This window comes from Hibiscus syriacus, unplaced genomic scaffold, assembly GCF_006381635.1.
Source record: "Hibiscus syriacus cultivar Baekdansim isolate YM2019G1 unplaced genomic scaffold, ASM638163v2 tig00112344_pilon, whole genome shotgun sequence".
NCBI classification, from domain to species: domain Eukaryota; kingdom Viridiplantae; phylum Streptophyta; class Magnoliopsida; order Malvales; family Malvaceae; genus Hibiscus; species Hibiscus syriacus.
This window is the reverse complement of record NW_024063307.1, coordinates 600,382-621,914: the sequence shown is the minus strand read 5'-3', so window position 1 is coordinate 621,914 and position 21,533 is coordinate 600,382.

Below are 21,533 nucleotides of genomic sequence, written 5' to 3'. Positions count from 1 at the left end.
AAAGATGGGTCATGAGATGCACGTAATCTAAATCATCTTAACGCGTGGGATTTGCATTTGGGATTTGCATTTCAATTTGATTCCGACCTCATTTCACTCTTCTTTTTCCTTCCTCTTCACCTTCGTCTCCGCAGCGTATTCAGCAATCAACTCTTGTTTTTTTCTCACTCCAAACACCCGACAATACTTATTTATGTACTCCATATATTATTATAGGTTAAATGTCATTTTGGCCTTTAATATTGCATTTGATTATCATTTTGATACTTAAAGAATTTTATGTATAATTTAACCACTAAACTTTTTCAATCACGATGCACGTTAAGTTAATCGATTTCCCATTACAAAAAACTCACATGACACTCTAGGGATGTGCCATGTAACACATTATATAATGAATTTGAAAAATTGTAAGAAAATTAATTAAAAGAACTCTAAAATTCGAAAAAAAAAACTCAATTTATTAAATAAACAATTCGTGATTTTTTTGGATTGTTTTTTACTTTTTATATTTTTAAAACTTTTAAATATGTGGTAGAGGTACGAGCGTTCGTTACTAAATAGTTAAGAATTTATTATTATCTTAAAGTCTCGGGTTCGAGCATCATATATACTAAGAGTATGAACGTCCATTGTCAAATGATTGAGAGTTATCTTTTAACATATACTATATTTTATTCACCTCATATTTATAAAAAAAACATATAGTACTATGTGCCACCTGATACAATTGGAGTCGAAATGAAATTTAACCCTATTATTATTTATGATTGATCAATGTGACCCTATATTTATATATTTCCAAATTAGCATTATCTTTTTTAGATTACATTTATTTCTTGTGATTACTAAAATGTTAACATAATATTTAGATCCTGCATATTAAAGAATGGAAATAAAAAACAAATCCTATAATAGATCTCATTCCGCAGCAAGCACCGAAGACCTGTCCCGAGTACACCCCTTTAATCTCAGCGTAACATTACTCTTTATCAGTGAAACTATACCCTAAATTCCACTATGACTAACTCCATAATAAAGAATGGAAATAAAAAAACAAATCCTATAATAGATCCCATTCAGCACCAAGCACCGAAGACCTGCCCTGAGTACACACCTTTAATCTCAACGTAACATTACTCTTTATCAGTGAAACTATACCCTAAATTCCTCTATGACTAACTCCATGCCATCTATCATTGCTCTTCTATCAAATATGGTAAATATAACAACATCAAGCAACCCAAATGATGGTTCCCAATAAGATTTTTCCTTACCCAAACACCATATGTAACATCCCAAACTAGGGGTTAGTGGCTAAATTGTAAAGTTTAAGAATTTGATGAATTAAGTAGAAGAATGGAATAATTCGATGATTATTTGTAAATAATTCCTAAAAGTTGTTAGTAATTATTAAAGTAGATGAAGGGCAAAATGGTCATTAAACAAAGATAATATTAAATATTAATAATGGGTATTATATATGAGAGGTATGATTGAAGAGATAAGTTTAGACTTATCTTCTTCATCTTCATCTTCTCTCAAACGTGAAGAGCCAGCTTACAAAGGTGAGTTTCTTTGTTAGTTGGTTATTTGCTAAATTTATGGTTGGGTTTTGATCATTAGATAATAACTAAGCTTAAGGAAAGCTTAGGTTATCTTAAGATTGAAAGATAAAGAAGTTATGAAAGATTAAAGAAAATGGGTTTTTAAAGGAAATTTTGGAAAAGAGTTAATAAGAGATTTTTAAGATGGAATTGACTTGTCATCAAGAAGAATAAAGATTTATGAAGTTAGAAAAGATTTATAACAAATTTGAAAGTTTAGTAAGATTCTTAATTTAAGAATCTTGATGAAATATGGAAGATAAATATGATTTATATGGACATAAGTTGGTTTCAATAATGATAGTTGAGTTTAAAGTCATAATAGGGGATTAAAATAGAAGAATTGAATGAAGAATTGATGAATTTCGGGCTTGAAATGCAATTTCTGGACAAGGTGCATCGATGCACATTTATAAGTGCATCGATGCATTCCTTTAAAAGAAAGAACATCGAATGCCTTTGATGCATCGATGCATAGCTAATGCATCAATGCATCCTTTTAAAATAAAAACATCGAATGCATTTATGCACCGATGCACAAGTAGTGCATCGATGCATACCTTCATTGAAAGAGGAAATGGGCTTTTCTCTTAGCCTAAGAAGTGACAGTTTAGAATATATAAATTGGAATATTGATATGAATCTGTGTATTGTTATGTAGAGATGGAAAGTGATCCGTTTCAGGACAATTGAGGAATTAGAATCAAAGCAAAGCTAAGGTGAGTGCAATTTATTTTGTACTTATTTTATTGAATTAACATTGGCTTGTGATGAGCCAGTGATGGAGTTACTATGGTAAGAAGTAACTTCTAAATTGTTATGTGATTACCATGTATGCATTAATACATAGAAATAGATGGATGCTATGTTATATGAATTATATGCTTAAGTGAAAATGCAACATATGATATATGTTAGTTGACATGACATGCATGGTTACATGAAAGAAAGCTATGTGACTACATGTATATGTGAAAGAAGCTATAAGCTTATATGCACATGTGATATACGTGATATAAATTACATGAAATGATTTACATGAATACATGTATATATATACATGTGATATGATATGAGATATATGGTTACACATACATGTGATATGTGACAGAAGAAAGAATAAGTGATACGAAATGTATAAATAAATGCCCATAGTATGATACGAGAGCTATAGGTATAGTTGGCATGCCAAGAGTCGAGGGTTTTACCTATGTCTTTCGAGACATATGGACAGTATACCTATGTTCTAAGGAACATATGGACAGTTTACCTAGGTTCTTTGGGACCTATGGACAGTTGCCGAGGTTCTTTATGACCTCTGGATAGTTACCGGGGTCTGTGTGACCTCTGGATAGGTCCTTCGGGACATTTATACGAGTTGTGGTGACAGCATTAGTGCACAACCTCAATGTACTCACATACCTCTATTCTCAATAATATACATGGGCAATGAAATTGAAAGACAAATGAAAGTGAAAGTGATAAAAGAAGGTAAGTTGCATGTGTGCATGACCTGATTATATATTGTTATCATACCATAGATTCATGCATATTGATATGTAGTGATTCAATGATATGAATGCACATACATGAATTATATGTGTTATATGATGAGTATATGGTAAGTGGAAAGGATTATTGATAGTGTTTGTATATGTATGTCTTTTATTTATATGAAATGATATATGGTTATATTATATGTTTTATATGCCTCACTAAGTCTATGACTTAGCGTGTAAGTGATTTACACGTAGGTACCAAGAACGAGAAGTGAAAGAATAGAAGTGGCAAAGACAGTATCACTACTAAAAGATCAGATCAGAAGTATTTTACAAAGTATGTATTTGGTTATGTATAAAGTGTTGGCATGTAATAAGTCATTAAGTACGAGCACTCTGATCAAGTCTGTATTTTGTTTTAAATAAAGTTTTAAATTTCCCGGGATTTTTCTTAAGAGTCAAGATTTGAAAAGTCAATGTGACACGTCGGACTCGTATCCGGGTCGGGTACGGGTTGGGGGTGTTACATTTAATGGTATCAGAGCTACGGTTTAGCCGATTCTAGGCTAAAAACGAAGTCAAAAGTGTTTTAAAAAGTATACATGCCAACAAAATAGTGAAAACTTCTGATATGATAGAAAGTAAGTATATTGTTTTGCTAATAGAATGATATGATTGTATTTTATTAGATGTCTGGACAAGACAACTCCCGAGACGTAGCGGGAAATGATAGATTAGCTTAAGGTAGTAATTCACCTGCCCTGGCCAAGCAAGGTGAAGGACAGACACTTTCTGGAGTGCCTGTGCAAGACCAATACGTTTTCTTTAGAACGTTAGACGCGGTGTTGATGCGTTTCCAATCTCCTGCTCCTTCTACTCCGAGAAGGAATATAGCAAAAGATTTAAAAGGATTAGGAGCTCCTGAATTCAAAGGTGAAGTTGATGAGATTCCTGTTGAAGCGGACTTTTGGCTCAATGACGTAAAGATTATGCTAGATGGACTTCATTGTTCTGATATGGAAAAGTTAGACGGAGTAGTCTCCTTGCTTCGTGGACAAGCGAGAATATGGTGGATGAACGTTACTCTAAGAATGACAAGTGACCAAGTGACCTGGTTCTTGTTTTTAGAAGAGTTCAAACACAAGTATATAGGAGACCAGTTCATCAAGCAAATGAAACAAGAATTCTTGAATCTGAAGCAATTGGATCACACTATATATGAATATGAGTGTGAATTCAATAAGTTGAGTCGTTTTGCGGCTGAGTTAGTTCCAACAGAAAAAGATGCATGCGAATGGTTTGTGGAGGGCTTACGCCCGAGATTAAAGGAGATGTTGATTGTGTTAAATCTGTCCTCATTTCAAGAGGTAGTGAATCGTGCAAAAGCTCTTGAAAGAGCTCAAAATGAACGTTATGGGGATCAAAGAGTTCAATCTTTTAAAAGAACGGGGCCTTCATCGAGTTTAGTATCACCCAAAAGAAGTAGAGATTCTGATTTTCGATCTCAAGCATGATCAGAGTCGATGACATCCTCCGCTAGAGGATCAAGTCAGATGAGAAATCGACAGACTCGATTTGTAGAGTCTGGTGATGGAAGAGCGCAATTGAGACATTGTTAGAATTGTGGAAGATATCATGGTGGGATATGTAGAATTAAATCTGGCTTGTTTCCGATGTGGGGAAATAGGACATTTCATGAGAGATTGTCCATTGAAGGACAGAGAGCTTGCACAATCAGAATGATCTGTTTTGATGTCTCAAAGAGGTAGGGGTAGAGGCAGAGAAAGAAATCAAACAGAATCTTCTACTCAACAGGAGATGCGCTCCACTGCTAGAATATATAATCTTAATGATAATGAAGACTGTGAGGACCCAGAATTATTAGCAGGTATTTTTCGGTTGTATAGTAAATGCGTTATGATATTGGTTGATTTAGGCTAGCATAATTACATTTGAACAGTAAATTGATGAGAGAAGTACTAATTTTAGTTATGAGTTAATTGTAGTAGTTTTATTGATATAAACCCATTAAGGTATAATGTTCAGGTAAATAAGATTTGTGGTTACTTGAGTGGATTAAATAGCGTATGAGAACATGAGAAAATATATGGTTTAGTTATGCTATAAGGAAATCTTGATAATGAGGAATAAATAGAGAAAGATATGAGAATGATAGAGTTTAAAGAATCAAGTAGGATAAGTGTTATAAGTGTGTTAGATTATTTATAGCATGAGTGAAAGAGATATGTATTGAGTAATTAAGAGGACGGTATATAAGGATTGCTTCATATTGTTATAAAGTGAAAATTCGAGGACGAATTTTCTTAAGGAGGGGAGAATTGTAACATCCCAAACTAGGGGTTAGTGGCTAAATTGTAAAGTTTAAGAATTTGATGAATTAAGTAGAAGAATGGAATAATTCGATGATTTATTTGGAAATAATTCCTAAAAGTTGTTAGTAATTATTAAAGTAGATGAAGGGCAAAATGGTCATTGAACAAAGATAATATTAAATATTAATAAATGGGTATTATAATATATGAGAGGTATGATTGAAGAGATAAGTTTTAGACTTATCTTCTTCATCTTCATCTTCATCTTCTCTCAAACGTGAAGAGCCAGCTTGCAAAGGTGAGTTTCTTTGTTAGTTGGTTATTTGCTAAATTTATGGTTGGGTTTTGATCATTAGATAATAACTAAGCTTAAGGAAAGCTTAGGTTATCTTAAGATTGAAAGATAAAGAAGTTATGAAAGATTAAAGAAAATGGGTTTTTAAAGGAAATTTTGGAAAAGAGTTAATAAGAGATTTTTAAGATGGAATTTGACTTGTCATCAAGAAGAATAAGAGATTTATGAAGTTAGAAAAGATTTATAACAAATTTGAAAGTTTAGTAAGATTCTTAATTTTAAGAATCTTGATGAAATATGAAAGATAAATATGATTTATATGGACATAAGTTGGTTTCAATAATGATAGTTGAGTTTAAAGTCATAATAGGGGATTAAAATAGAAGAATTGAATGAAGAATTGATGAATTTCGGGCTTGAAATGCAATTTCTGGACAAGGTGCATCGATGCACATTCATAAGTGCATCGATGCATTCCTTTAAAAGAAAGAACATCGAATGCCTTTGATGCATCGATGCATAGCTAATGCATCGATGCATCCTTTTAAAATAAAAACATCGAATGCATTTTATGCACCGATGCACAAGTAGTGCATCGATGCATACCTTCATTGAAAGAGGAAATGGGCTTTTCTCTTAACCTAAGAAGTGACAGTTTAGAATATATCAATTGGAATATTGATATGAATCTGTGTATTGTTATGTAGAGATAGAAAGTGATCCATTTCAGGACAATTGAGGAATTAGAAACGAATCAAAGCAAAGCTAAGGTGAGTGCAATTTATTTTGTACTTATTTTATTGAATTAACATTGGCTTGTGATGAGCCAGTGATGGAGTTACTATGGTAAGAAGTAACTTCTAAATTGTTATGTGATTACCATGTATGCATTAATACATAGAAATAGATGGATGCTATGTTATATGAATTATATGCTTAAGTGAAAATGCAACATATGATATATGTTAGTTGACATGACATGCATGGTTACATGAAAGAAAGCTATGTGACTACATGTATATGTGAAAGAAGCTATAAGCTTATATGCACATGTGATATACGTGATATGAATTACATGAAATGATTTACATGAATACATGTATATATAATACATGTGATATGATATGAGATATATGGTTACACATACATGTGATATGTGACAGAAGAGAAAGAACAAGTGATACGAAATGTATAAATAAATGCCCATAGTATATGATACGAGAGCTATAGGTATAGTTGGCATGCCAAGAGTCGAGGGTTTTACCTATGTCTTTCGAGACATATGGACAGTATACCTATGTTCTAAGGAACATATGGACAGTTTACCTAGGTTCTTTAGGACCTATGGACAGTTGCCGAGGTTCTTTATGACCTCTGGATAGTTACCGGGGTCTGTGTGACCTCTGGATAGGTCCTTCGGGACATTTATACGAGCTGTGGTGACAGCATTAGTGCACAACCTCAATGTACTCACATACCTCTATTCTCAATAATATACATGGGCAATGAAATTGAAAGACAAATGAAAGTGAAAGTGATAAAAGAAGGTAAGTTGCATGTGTGCATGACCTGATTGTATATTGTTATCATACCATAGATTCATGCATATTGATATGTAGTGATTCAATGATATGAATGCACATACATGAATTATATGTGTTATATGATGAATATATGGTAACTGGAAAGGATTATTGATAGTGTTTGTATATGTATGTCTTTTATTTATATGAAATGATATATGGTTATATTATATGTTTTATATGCCTCACTAAGTCTATGACTTAGCGTGTAAGTGATTTACACGTAGGTACCAAGAACGAGAAGTGAAAGAATAGAAGTGGCAAAGACAGTATCACTACTAAAAGATCAGATCAGAAGTATTTGACAAAGTATGTATTTGGTTATGTATAAAGTGTTGGCATGTAATAAGTCATTAAGTACGAGCACTCTGATCAAGTCTGTATTTTGTTTTAAATAAAGTTTTAAATTTCCCGGGATTTTTCTTAAGAGTCAAGATTTGAAAAGTCAATGTGACACGTCAAACTCGTATCCGGGTCGGGTACGGGTTGGAGGTGTTACACCATATCACTCCAACAAACCCTAAACTAACTAACATGATAAGCTTGTAAAATTCTAGACCAAACCTGCCTAACAAGATTATATTCAACAAACAAATGGTTCATACTTTCAAAACTATAACCACAAAGAATATAAGAGGAATCAATATGACCCCCCAACGGAGCATGCGAACCTTTGTTGGCAAGCGATCAAGAAGAGCCAGCCACAAAATGAATGAGTGCTTGGGGATAAACAAATCATCTCAGATAATCCTGCACCAAGGAACCTTATCCTACTTGCACCAAATCAATTCCCAAACCTTCTTTGCTTGAAAGCTCCCATCTAAACCACCCACAAGAGCATAGTCATCCCTTAAACCCAAAATTTTCTTCCATGCCCAACTATGATTAATTTTCAACTGAACCTGCCAAAGCGAACTATCACGAACTTAATCTCTCAATAAGCCTCGTGCGGCCTTAGCTCATTTTCGCCCCTCGCGATAGCTAAGTCAACCTCCCTTAAACTCGTGCTAAGGATTGACAAAGAAACAAGAAAGGAAAGAACTTTGAGAGAAAACTTGTTGATATGCTTGAAAGCTTACAACTCTTGGATGATTTACAAATAAGGATTCTACATCTATTTATAGCCTCACACCTCCTCAATGGATGGTGGAGATTGACTTGATCCTACTGTAGGGAGAGATTCTCTAGAATTCTCCATAATTTCCTACCTAACATGGAAGACTCTAGAATGCTTCTAGAATATGTACAAGTCTTGAGTGTTCTAGAATAATCTATAATATTCTATCAACCTCCAAGACCATGTGTGGCCCAACATAGCCAAAATAGCCCAAAGTGTGGAGAAAATGCCCAATTTCATGACATTCTCCCCCACCTATTCTGGCGTCGTCCTCGTCGCCTCGTATGCTTTGAGATGTTTTTCGATCTGCCACAAGTCTTCAGCTAGTTCCCATGTTGCCTTGGAATCTGGTAGTCCTTTCTACTTGATTAAATACTCGGTACGCTGTGGGACTCATCTCTTGCGGACCGTCCTACTTGTGAGCACCGTTTCTACCTCTTTATCGTAAGACTTGGTTACTACGGGAGGTGCTCGATGCGAATACCCTCAGCTTGGGTCTTCCTTATCGGTATGATATGGCTTGAGCATACTTACATGGAAGACCGGATGAATCTTGAGTGTACTTGGTAAGTCTAAGCGATAAGACACTTTACCCACCTTGGCAAGTACCTGGAACGGTCCCTCGTATCTCTGTATTAGTCCTTTGTGAACGCTTCGGAGAGCTTTGAACTGTTGTGGCAAAAGCTTCACAATGACTAAGTCTCCAACAGAGAACACTCGATGTCGCTTCTTCTCGTCCGCCCACTTCTTCATCTTCTTCCTCGCTTTCTCTAAACACGCGCGGGTGATGCCGGCGTCTCCCTCCCATGACTTAGCCATCTTGGTGGCTCCGGGACTTTTACCCTCGTCAAGTGGCATTGTTAATGTGTGAGGCGTAAGCGGTTGTTGTCCGGTCGCAAGCTCGAACGGACTTCGACCTGTGGCTTCACTCCGCTGCAGGTTATAAGAGAATTGGGCGACGTCTAGTAAATTTGCCCAATCTCGCTGGTTAGCACTCACGAAGTACCGCAAGTAACATTCCAACAAAGCGTTCACCCGTTCGGTCTGCCTATCAGTTTGAGGGTGAAAGCTTGTGGAGAAATTTAACTCGGTGCCAAGGAGCTTGAATAATTCCGTATATAGGTGTCCGGTGAATAGAAGGTCTCGGTCACTGATGATGCTCCTTGGTAAGCCCCAATGCTTCACAACGTTCTTGAAAAACGCTCGTGCGGCCGCCTCCGCAGTGCAATCCTTGGGGCATGGTATGAAAGTCCAATACTTGGAAAATCGGTCCACGACGACCATGATCAAATCGTATCCTTCGGACTTAGGTAATGCACTAATGAAATCCAAGGTGATTGAATCCCAAGATCTTTGGGGAACTGGTAAAGGTTCGAGTAATCCCGCCGGCTGTCGGTTCTCTACTTTGTCTTGTTGGCACACAAGACAAGTCTTCACGTAAAGCTCCACGCTATCCTTCATATGGGGCCAAAAGTATGTCGTATCTAGCAATGACATAGTGCGCTTTTGATCCGGATGACCGGCCCACTTGGTGTCGTGGCACTCTTTGATAAGATCTCGCCTTAAGTTGTCCCACTTTGGAACATAGATTCACCGTCCCTTGGTGTAGAGTAGACCGTCCTCTACCCAAAACGTTGGGTTTTGCCATCGCTAGCCAGCTTTACTAATTCTCTTGTCAGTGGATCTTGCTCAAGGCCCTCCTTGATGCGTTCCAACACGGTTCCCTTGGCAAGAGAGATCGCGACAAGCTCTGTCTTTCGACTTAAGGCATCGACTACGACGTTGGGTTTGCCTGGCTTGTATTCCAATGTGTAGTCGAACTCGGCTAAGAAGTCTTGCCACCTAGCTTGTTTTGGTGACAACTTCTTCTGAGTCTGAAAATAACTCGTCGCCACGTTGTCGGTCTTGATGGTGAAGTGTGCGCCGAGTAAATAATGTCTCCATACCCGCAAGCAATGGATGATGGTCGTCATCTCATTCTCTTGCACCGTGTATCGCCTCTCGGTGTCATTCAGCTTGCGGCTCTCAAATGCTATCGGATGTCCCTCTTGCATTAGTATTCCCCCGATAGCGAAGTCGGATGCATCGGTATGCACCTCGAACGGCATGGTAAAGTCGGGTAAGGCCAAGACAGGTTCTTGGCTAACTGCTGCCTTCAGGTCCTCAAAGGCCTTCTAACATTGTTCGGACCACTCCCATGCCTTCCCCTTCTTGAGTAGGTCCGTCAATGGTGAGGCTCACGCCGAATAACCCTGTATAAACCGATGATAATAGTTTACTAAACCAAGGAAGGATCTTATCTCAGTTACCTTGGTCAGCGGCTCCCACTCGGTTATGGCCTTGATTTTGCTCTCGTCCATTAATAACTTTCCGTGGCCGATTACATGTCAAAGGAAGTGTACTTCATCAGTGGCAAACGTGCACTTTTCCTTCTTGACGTACAACTCGTTCTCTCGAAGTATCTTGAACACAATCCTCAAGTGGTCTATATGCTCCTCCATGGAGTTACTATATACCACGATATCGTCCAAGTACACCACCATGAACTGGTCCAAGTACGATTGGAAGAGCTTGTTCATGAGCGTGCAAAACGTCGTCGGTGCATTGGTTAGACCAAAAGGCATGACCAACCACTCGTATGATCCGTATCAGGTAATGCATGCGGTCTTTAGCTTGTCGCATTCTGCTATTCGAACTTGGTAGTAGCCTTTTTGCAAGTCCATCTTTGTGTACACCTTAGCTCCTCCAAGTCTGTCAAATAAATCGGTAATCAAAGGGATCAGGTAGCGATTTTTAATAGTTACCTTGTTAAGTGCCCGTTAATTGACGCACATGCGCAACGACCCATCGAGCTTCTTTTGGAAGAGTACCGGTGTGTCATACGGTGCCTTCGAAGGTTGAATCATTCCCATATCGACTAGCTCCTTGAGTTGCCTTCGAAGTTACTCAAGTTCGGGTGAGACCATTCAGTAGGGTGCCAGGACAGGCGGCTTGGCACCGGGTTCCAACTCGATCTTGTGATCCACTTTACGCCTTGGTGGAAGTTTATTTGGTAACTCGGGCAGCATTACGTCCTTGTTCTTCTCTAAGACTTCACGGATGATCAATGGTAGGTCATCCATTTTCTCGTTCTCGTCATCTTCCTTTAGCATGACTAAGTAAGTAATGTCCCCTTTCTTGATGCCTTTGCCAAGTTGTATGGCCAAGAGTTGGGTGGCATCTCGACCTTGCTCTTTCGGTGCCTCGACAATGGGGATCATGCAAGGAGACCCTTTCTCCAACATGCAAACAGAACTAAAGGAAGGCATAGGGAAAGCGGTTACCTGTCAGAGAAAGTCCAACCCCAAAACGACCTTGAAGTCATCCATGAGAATGATGGAAAAGTTCACTCGGCCCTTCCAAGTGCCTAAGCGTAGTTCGACCCCTCGTGCCACGCCATAGAGTAGTGTCGCTTGTGTATTTACTGTCTTGAGCCATCATATGCTCTCAGTGTACTTCAGGCCCAAACGGTTGGCTTCATCTTTAGACACGAAGTTGTGGGTAGCCCCCGTGTCCACCATAGCTCTTGTCAGCTTTTCGTTGATCACCGCTTCCACATACATTTGCTCATTACTCGGTGTTGGTGTCAACGACTTGGCCTTCAAGGCGTTTAGAACTTGGAGCGATCCCATCTCGGCTTGAGACTCAGTGTCTTGACGATCGACGATGACAGACAATGAACCAAGTTTGGGACATCTACTCATCGGATGCGGTTCTTTACACAAGAAGCATCATCCTTTAGGAACGAATGCCTTTTTCTTCTCTTCGTAGTCCCTTCGACCCGGACGTCGATCTTGATCCCCCTCTTTAACTTGTAGCCTTCGGTGATCTCGGTCTCGGTTACCTTGGTTATTCTCCCGCCGTTCTCCCCCACCTCTGGCTGGATACTTATCCTTGTTCTTCGTCGTATTGGTGTGGGAGTAGGGTTGGAAGTCAACGAGTGACTCGGTGATGGCCTCATCAATCGTTCTAATGTCCCGACGGTGCATCTCTTGCTTGCCCCATCCTTGTAGTCCGTCAATGAAGTAGAACAAGAGATCTTCTTCGGACATATTGGGAATTTGAAGCATAAGGGCTGTGAATTCTTTCACATAGTCCCGCATAATACCCCGTTGCTTCAATTCTCGCAACTTCTTGCGAGCCTCGCATACCACATTCTCGGGATAGAAGTGTTTCTTGAGTTCTTTCTTGAACTCATCCCACGTATCTAACCGACAAGCCCCTCGCTCAATGTCGGCATGTTTCCTACGCCACCATAACATAGCAATATCGGAAAGATATAAGGCAGCGGTCTTTACCTTGGCGGCCTCGTCGTTAAGGCCGATTCCCTTGAAGTATTGCTCCATCTGCCATAGGTAGTTTTCGACTTCCTTGGCGTCCCTCGCCCCGTTGAACCCTTGCGGCTTGGGGCACTCGACCCTCGGGGTGGAGACATTATTAGCACCCCCGCTAACGGTGGCTCTCTTGCAGAGCGTCAAGTCCTCCCGCATCCCCTCGATGCTTTTACATACGGCTTGGATCATATCCTCTAGCCATATGAACCGAGTTTCCACCTCGTTGTTGGTTTCTTCGGCATTTCCTTTGAGTGTGTTGACTTGTTCTAAGACATGGTCCTCCAACGTCTTGAAATCGTGCTGGACCCTCTCCAGCCTCTCGCCAAACTCCGCCACCATCGGTTCTAAGGAAGCACTCTTGCGGGCCTTACTTTGGTCCCTCTTCTTATTCTTGTTGGTGGGTGTAGTTTCTCTCCCACGTTTCTCAGCAACAATCGACTCGTTCGAGTTCCCGACCATTCCTACAAGACACGTGCACGATATTGACACCTTTACCGGCTCTGATACCAACTGTCACAGACTTAATCTCTCAATAAGCCTCGTGCGGCCTTAGCTCCTTTTCGCCCCTCGCGATAGATAAGTCAGCCTCCCTCAAACTCGTGCTAAGGATTGGCAAGGAAACAAAAAAGGAAAGAACTTTAAGAGAAAACTTGTTGATATGCTTGAAAGCTTACAACTCTTGGATGATTTACAAATGAGGATTTTATATCTATTTATAGCCTCCCACCTCCTCAATGGACGGTGGAGATTGACTTGATCCTACGGTAGGGAGAGATTCTCTAGAATTCTCCATAATTTCCTACCTAACATGGAAGACTCTAGAATGCTTCTAGAATATGTACAAGTCTTGAGTGTTCTAGAATAATCTACACTATTCTATCAACCTCCAAGACCAAGTGTGGCCCAACATAGCCAAAATAGCCCAAAGTGTGGAGAAAATGCCAAATTTCGTGACAGAACGCCCCCTTCAAAACATATTCCTTAACTCAGGCCACCGAAGGAGAACCCAACTGAGTGATAAAGGAGCCATAAGCACTTCATCATACATGCCCTATCAAATTTGGGAAAACAAATAAGTTTTCAACTAACACGGGCACCCTAGTAATAAAAATTAATACATTTTTATAAATAAAAAATATAATAAAATCTAGATTTGTGTGAAAAAACTTAAATGAAAAGATCTAACACAAATGAGAAGAATTTCATTATAGTCGATAGTAAATTACAATAATATTATATGAAAATATTTCAAACACTAGAATTGTAGTTACATGTATACATTATATAGATACAATAATTTTAGTTGAATAAAATTATATTATACCACAAAGCGGAGCTTCTGTGTATCGTATATGATCAATGGTGGGGTACAATTTGGGCATCCTAAGATAAATTAAATCCACTGTAAACTTTTATTTTAATTTATTTTTTAACAAATTAATTATATTATAAATTTTTATATCATAAATGGCTTGGAATTTAGGTAAATAAAAATTTAAAATCCTTAAAATGTTTTTTTCCTTAACTAATCTGGACCGACTCGAATCGCACACTTGACTTCGTCTTAAAATGTTTTTTAATGGTACTTGCTTACCTTTTGTTTTGTTTTTTTTTTTGAATTAATCACTGGTATTCGATCTATTGACCGACTAATTCAGATCGGGTACTACAGAGGCGAAGGCGAGCCTCCAAACCCAATTTTCTCCATTCGAAAACACATGATTACCCTCCCAACCTCTTTGATTTGCTAGCTTCATAAACCATTTTGATGGTTTATTCTTTCCACAAATTTGGTAATTGGGATTTCTTTAAATTTGGGCATGGAAGCTTATTTCCTAATAAATTAAGCCCCAATATTTATTAAATATTACTCATACAGCCAAGGAAAGCAAATAGTTATCTTTTTAATCCTTATCATCATTGTCAATTCAAATTATCTCAATTAGCTTCAGTATCCTTTTATGTTCAATTTGTTTTCATAATTGTTAAATAAACTAAAATATGAATACGAAATTAATTCTAATGCAAAATATTAGTCAAAAGATTATATTAATTAATTTTTAGATTTAAAATTTAATAAATGTATAAAAAATAAAAAAAACTTAATTAATTTATCGCAAAAATATAAGGACTCGCAACACCTTTAAATCCTTGTAATTAGAAATAGTTTATATCACAAATAAGTAATATACATTATTTTTCATTTAAGTATTGAAAGTGTTTTTTATCAAAATAAATATCTAAAGTTATCTTTTTGGTCTGAATAAGCACCTAAACTATTTTATATCAAAATAGGTATATAAATTATTCAAACTTTTAAATCTAATTTATAAAATAGTTGACATGTGAAATTAATTAAAGAATACTTGAGGTACTTACATGAAAAAACTGAATATTTTAAATGCCTATTTTAACCAAACATATAACTTTAGATACTTATTTTGACAAAAAAAATACTTCAAATACTTAAATGAAAAAAATATTTTATGTACTTATTTGTTATACGAGCCTTAAATACAGCTTATTATAATCAAACGTGGAATCCAAGGTTAGTGGACATTCAAATGGTAAGCAACTCATACGAATTGCTTGTCTCCCAAGTTAAAATTCTGTAGACATTCAAATGGTAGATTTTATACGTTTTCTCGAACAGCAAAGCCAGTAAAAAATAATTGATTATTTTTCTTCACATAAAACTATACAGTTAATATCTAAATTTATTTAATTATATTTTAAGTTTTATTTATTTCACAAAAAATAAATTTCGGAAAATAAATTATTTATAATGAATTATATTTTCTGAAAATCATTTTACGGTATATGAATGATGTGTTGTGTAATTGATTTTTCAATAGTTAGTAATTTATTTTAAAAACTCTTTATTATAAACATCAAATACAATAAATAATATTATTTATTAATAAAATAATAATATTTTAAAAATATTTGAATAATTCATTTAATATTATTTATGTCAATATTATTATTAAATTATTATATTCACAAATTTAAAAATAAAAATATTAAGACATTTATATTTTATTAAAATAAATATACTATAAATTATATAAATTATTTATTAAATATGAAAAATATATTATTAATTATATTAATTATTTATTGAAATAATAATAATATTAATAAAATGTTAACAATTATAATATGAAAATAAGAATATTATCTTATATTTTAAGGAGTATATTTTAAATATTCAATAATTCTATAAAATTATCAATAAATATAATTTAATAATTAACAAATTTATTAAATGATACTAAAATAATATATTAATATTAAATATATAAAATAAAAATGTTTTGAGTGCTTATGCTTTGAAGTGAAAAGTTCGTAAAATGACTTACGGAAAATCAAACCGTAAGTAATTTTCCGAAAAATGCAAAGGAAATTCAGTTAATCAGGAAAATGAATTATATTGACCATTTATTTTTCGTCAACCAAACACTAAAAAATGAGAAAAATATTTTCTGGAAAACCAATTACAAGAAGCAAACACACCCTTAATTTTTTAATAGTTTAATACTTTAATTATATTTTATGACAATTATGAAACTTTAAAGAGTAAAATTTGGTGAAGGATTTATTAATAAAAAGTTGAAGAATGAAAAGATGAATATTCCGATAATTTTTTTTTTCAAAAGTACATTTATAGAAGGTTAATCCCATAAAATCAAAGAACATGATGTTGAATTTTTCCAACAACAATTAAATATGGGTAAATTATATTTATAAACATTAAACTTTTAAGATATTTTCGCTTTAGTCACTAAACCTAAAAGACATGCATACAATCAGTCACTTTAGTCACTAAAAAATGGAAAGACAATAAGAAAAATAGTTTAATGATCTTTTCAATCGAAGAAATTCATTGAACGACAGTAGAAACAATGACAAAATAAGGTGACAATAAGAAAAATAGTTTAATGATCTTTTGATCTATCATTGTTAACCATTGGATAAAATTGGAATCCAACTATGTTAATATTCTGATCAAACATAACCTTCTAACTATTGAGATTAATCGGCTATCACTTCATTTATCAAAAAACCAATATTTGCAACTACTACTAATTTATAGAATTAGACTTTTAGGGGGAACTTAATATATCACGTTAACATTCAACAACAATTACGGTAATGAAAGTAAATTAAAACTTTAATGATTATAATATAATTTTTAAAAGTTAAATAGCTAAAATGAAAATATCCTAAAAGTACAAAGAGTGACTGTGTAGTTTACTCAATTAGTTATTAATTCATGTGACAAGAAAATTATTGAGTTCCAAAAAAATAAATGGGACCACAATTATTAATACAAAAGTCAAAAAAGTTTGGGGGTCCAATAATGTTCGGTTGCATTAATTTCATTTATTATATTTTAAAAATAAATATATATTAAATATATAGACTAGTAAAATAATTCAGTGTAGACTTCCGGCACAAATTTTTTATTAACCTGAACTGAATATAATTATATAAAATAATATTTATTTAAATATAACTCTTAATTATTTGACATTAAACGTTCACACTTCTGATATTCAATCTTGATAGTCGTTCTTAAGACCTCAAGAAATAATAACATTTATTTTACTATCGAGATTGTTTGGGTGAACTTCTAACAGAAAGTTTGGACTTTCATCAACGAAGTATATTATATTATTCTCATCATTATTATTATTTTGATAACTATATAGGAAAATATAGTTTAAATCTTAAGTAATAGGATTTTACTGTTATTTAATTATTGAGATAATGAAATTATATATATATATATATATATATATATATATATTATTAAGCTAAGTTGATTACAAAATAATATGTGTTCTAAATACTCACAATTATTTAACAATGAATGACCAATCACTCTGCTACAATTGATGGTGCTCGAAACCGTGATCTATAGGAATAATAACGATTCTTTTAGCCACTGAAATAAATTGATTTGTGCAAATATATATTATTTTTAATTCTAAGAAATACATCATTTTCGTATATTATATTTTATTATTATTTCATCTACATAATTATTAGTTTAAGTGTTAAAAATAGTTTTAATGTTACATGAATATATTAAAAACAAGTGAATCAAATTTAAAGTGTGTGTATATATCGATAGCTTAGATTTTTGAATTTTGACGTTTGCGAATGAAGCAAATAGAGTTGAGATGATCATTATTGTCTCTGTAGTACTCGATCTAAATATATATATATATATATATATATATTGAGAGCTTAGATTTTCTGTGTTAAAAGGGGAAAAAACATTTATACCTTTTAATAATATTATTTTTAACACGTTTTTTTACAAATTATTCATAGAATGGATATAAATATATTAAAAAGTTGATTAATATTTATTTTACTCTTTTATATTTTAAACATATTTTATGTCATATATAAATTAACATTCAATATTCAACCAAAAACAAAGACCGGCGGTGGAACTAATTGGGAATGGCTGTAGCGCCCTTAATCTCGGAAAGAACCTTCTTATATATATATATATAATTTAAATATTTATGGGATAATTTAAGTTATCCCCCTCACATTTTGAAAAATGTTATACTTTGTTCTCCCAAACTAAGATAGTAGCTCCATTCCCGACAAAAACAATGGAAGGCAAGGCCCTTGATTATTTGAAGGGGGGAAAATCATTTTTTTAGTCTTTCCCAAATAATGATAATACAATTTAAGTCCCTTTAACTCTTTTATTAAATGAGAAAAGTTACAAATTTGATTCCTCTTAAAAAGAAGTATTTATTAAATTTTAGTACTTCTATATCAGGGATGGACCTCTCTTAAGGTTAAGGGCCCTGACCCCTCTTAAATTTTATATATTTGATAAAATTTTGGTTTAATAGTATTTTGGTTTATGTAAAAGTAAATATTTAAATTTAAAAAATATTCAAATTTTAGGTTCTTAAAAGTAAATAGTATTTCATGTTCTTAAATTTTGATCTAATTACAATTTAATTCATTGTAAGTTTAAATATTAGACAAATTAGAAGTTGTCTCTTAAGTTTTGAGTTTTAAGATTTTTTTAATTTAGGGTGAATAGAAGGTAATATATGTATAAAGACTTTCAACTATTTGACAATGAACGCTCATATCCCTACATACTTGCTTGAACTCTGGACATCAATGATAATAACAAACCCTTAATCACTAAGGTCACTTGGTTCATGCTAAATTTCGAGTTTAAATACCTAATTAGACTTTATATTTTTCTTAAATAGTATAATATTTCAACATCTGTCAATATTTAATTCTGATTCCGTATATGTTGTATATTATTTTTCATCCGATCTCTCCAAAATTTTATAATTTTTTGGTCAATTTTCTACATAAAATTTATGACTTTGTCCCTATACTCCGCGTCCCAAGCTAATAATTAGAATGATGTAATAATTTAATTAATTATTTAATCGGAAAAAATAGTTGTTAAATTTATAAATTTTAGTGTTGTAAATAAACTAAAAATTAGTTTTATAATAATTAATATAAATTAATTAATAATAAATTAAATATAAGTTAATTAAAATAATTTTGCAATATTCCATGAAACGCGTCTTGTTATTCAGGTGGCACGAGTCATAGAGGCAGATGGCATCATAAAGTTTGACCGGGCTGGGTGAATATAAAAATACGTGTGAACGCAACCTTTTTCATAACACGTGGCGAATTTTAGGTGCATCAAGAGGGAAAAGGTAGTGGAAAGCTTATCCATTTAAGTTTAAGCAGTTGTCAATCATTAACGACTAAAGCGAAAACTACGGCCCCACTTGAGCATTAGGCAATCTGTTCCACTAATAATTTCACGGGAAAAGGCTGTTTCCTAATGGATTCTGGAAACGGTGCCGTTTCAAACCGATTAATGGACAAAATTGGCCCAATAGACGGGTAAAAAAATTGGCTAATTAGACCATCCTAAATTAGTTTTGGATCTAGTATATTTATTACGATAACTTGAAAATTGTTATGTGAGTATGATGAGTTTTAATAAAATATATATTTTTATTATATTTTATCATTTTGATTTAAATAAAAATTATATTTTTTTAAATTTATCACATCGATGTGATAAATTTGCATAAAAATATTATTTAGATAAACTTGTTATATGGGTGTGACAAGTTTTTTTTTGCACTGTAACATTTACATGTAGATCTCAAATTAATTTTAGAAATGACCTAACAAGTCAATTTTTTTGGCCCATTAAGATATTTGGATTTTTTTATTTAGCCTATTAGGGAACCCGGGTTTTATTTTGGGATCTACAATATTTATTACTATGTTCGTGAAATTTATCAATTCGATGTGATGAGTTTTAATAAAATATAATTTTTTTATTAAATTAACATTAAAAAAATTTAATAAAAAACATTTGAATGCTACTTGCCGCCTGGCGATTATCTTTTTATTTGAAGAGCAAATGCACAGCAGCCAAAACTTTTTGTTGGAATGATCCTTATCCTCGTCTTTGCTGAAGCTTTGGCTCTCTATGGCCTTATCGTCGGCATCATCTTGTCTTCTCGAGCTGGTCAATCTAGAGCAGAATAAGATGCTCTTGCAGCTCCTCGGTAATCTTATATTCTTTCATTGCTTATGTCTGTATCACCGTTTGCGAAAAGATTATTCGATCGTGGTCGGTTTAAATCTGATTAAACAGCCGGCCCAGGGTTGGCATTAGTATTCTGATGAAAGCAACTACTTTTGATAAGTTACTTAGTGGTCGCTCTGTCGATTTTATAGAAGTAGAATCGAGTTTCTCTGAATAAATTGACAGGAACCATCTTCCTTGTTTGAATGCTATTTTTTCTTTGTATTTTGCTTTTATGTTCAAACTTGTTATTGGAAAGTTTGAATTTTTGAGATGATGATTATCCTTCGATACTCACGTCTAATCCTACTCACGGGTCAAGAGGCCTATCTACCTTGATAGATTCGCCTTACAATGAGCTCAAGAGATATTATGCCTTGATAAAGTGACATTTTCTCTTATTTAATCTGGTTACGAACATTGAATTTTATGATAGGAACGAACTAAAATTTTAAGGAAACGAAAATAGATTTTAATAAAAAAATATATATAAAAAGTTAAAACTATAAGATAATTTTAAATTTTTAAATGATAACTGTCCCCACTCTCGTTCTATCCCTGGTGTTCTCATCATGTGACATGATCACATTTATTCATGTTATATATTTTATTTATTGAAACGTTTGACATAGAATTCGCTATTTAAAGAATTGTTCTAATATCACTTGTTATCAGTGGCAGTGTAAATGTTGTTCAGAGGATACTTCACTCGAAACCTGCATGTTAGTTATCCATTTCTTTGCATTCATTCTATACGAAAAATTTATATCATTAATAATTTTTTGTCCATCTTCAAAGATATTAAATTTTTTGTTATATAAAAATTTTATATCATTAATAATAATTTTTTGTCTATCTTCAAAAATATTTATAGATTCGTCACTTTTGTCGTGTAATTATTATTACCTTCCTTGAAAAGATATATAAATATGGATTTTATTTTTAATTATTTTATTAATATATAAAAAATACTAATTAAAAAGTTGATCAAAATGATTTAAACTTTATTAGTTACACATTGATCTACTAGAATAAAATGTTAATTTTTTTTTAAATAAAAGCAATTTTCTAATTTTCATGATGGGAGTATTGAAAGTAGAGA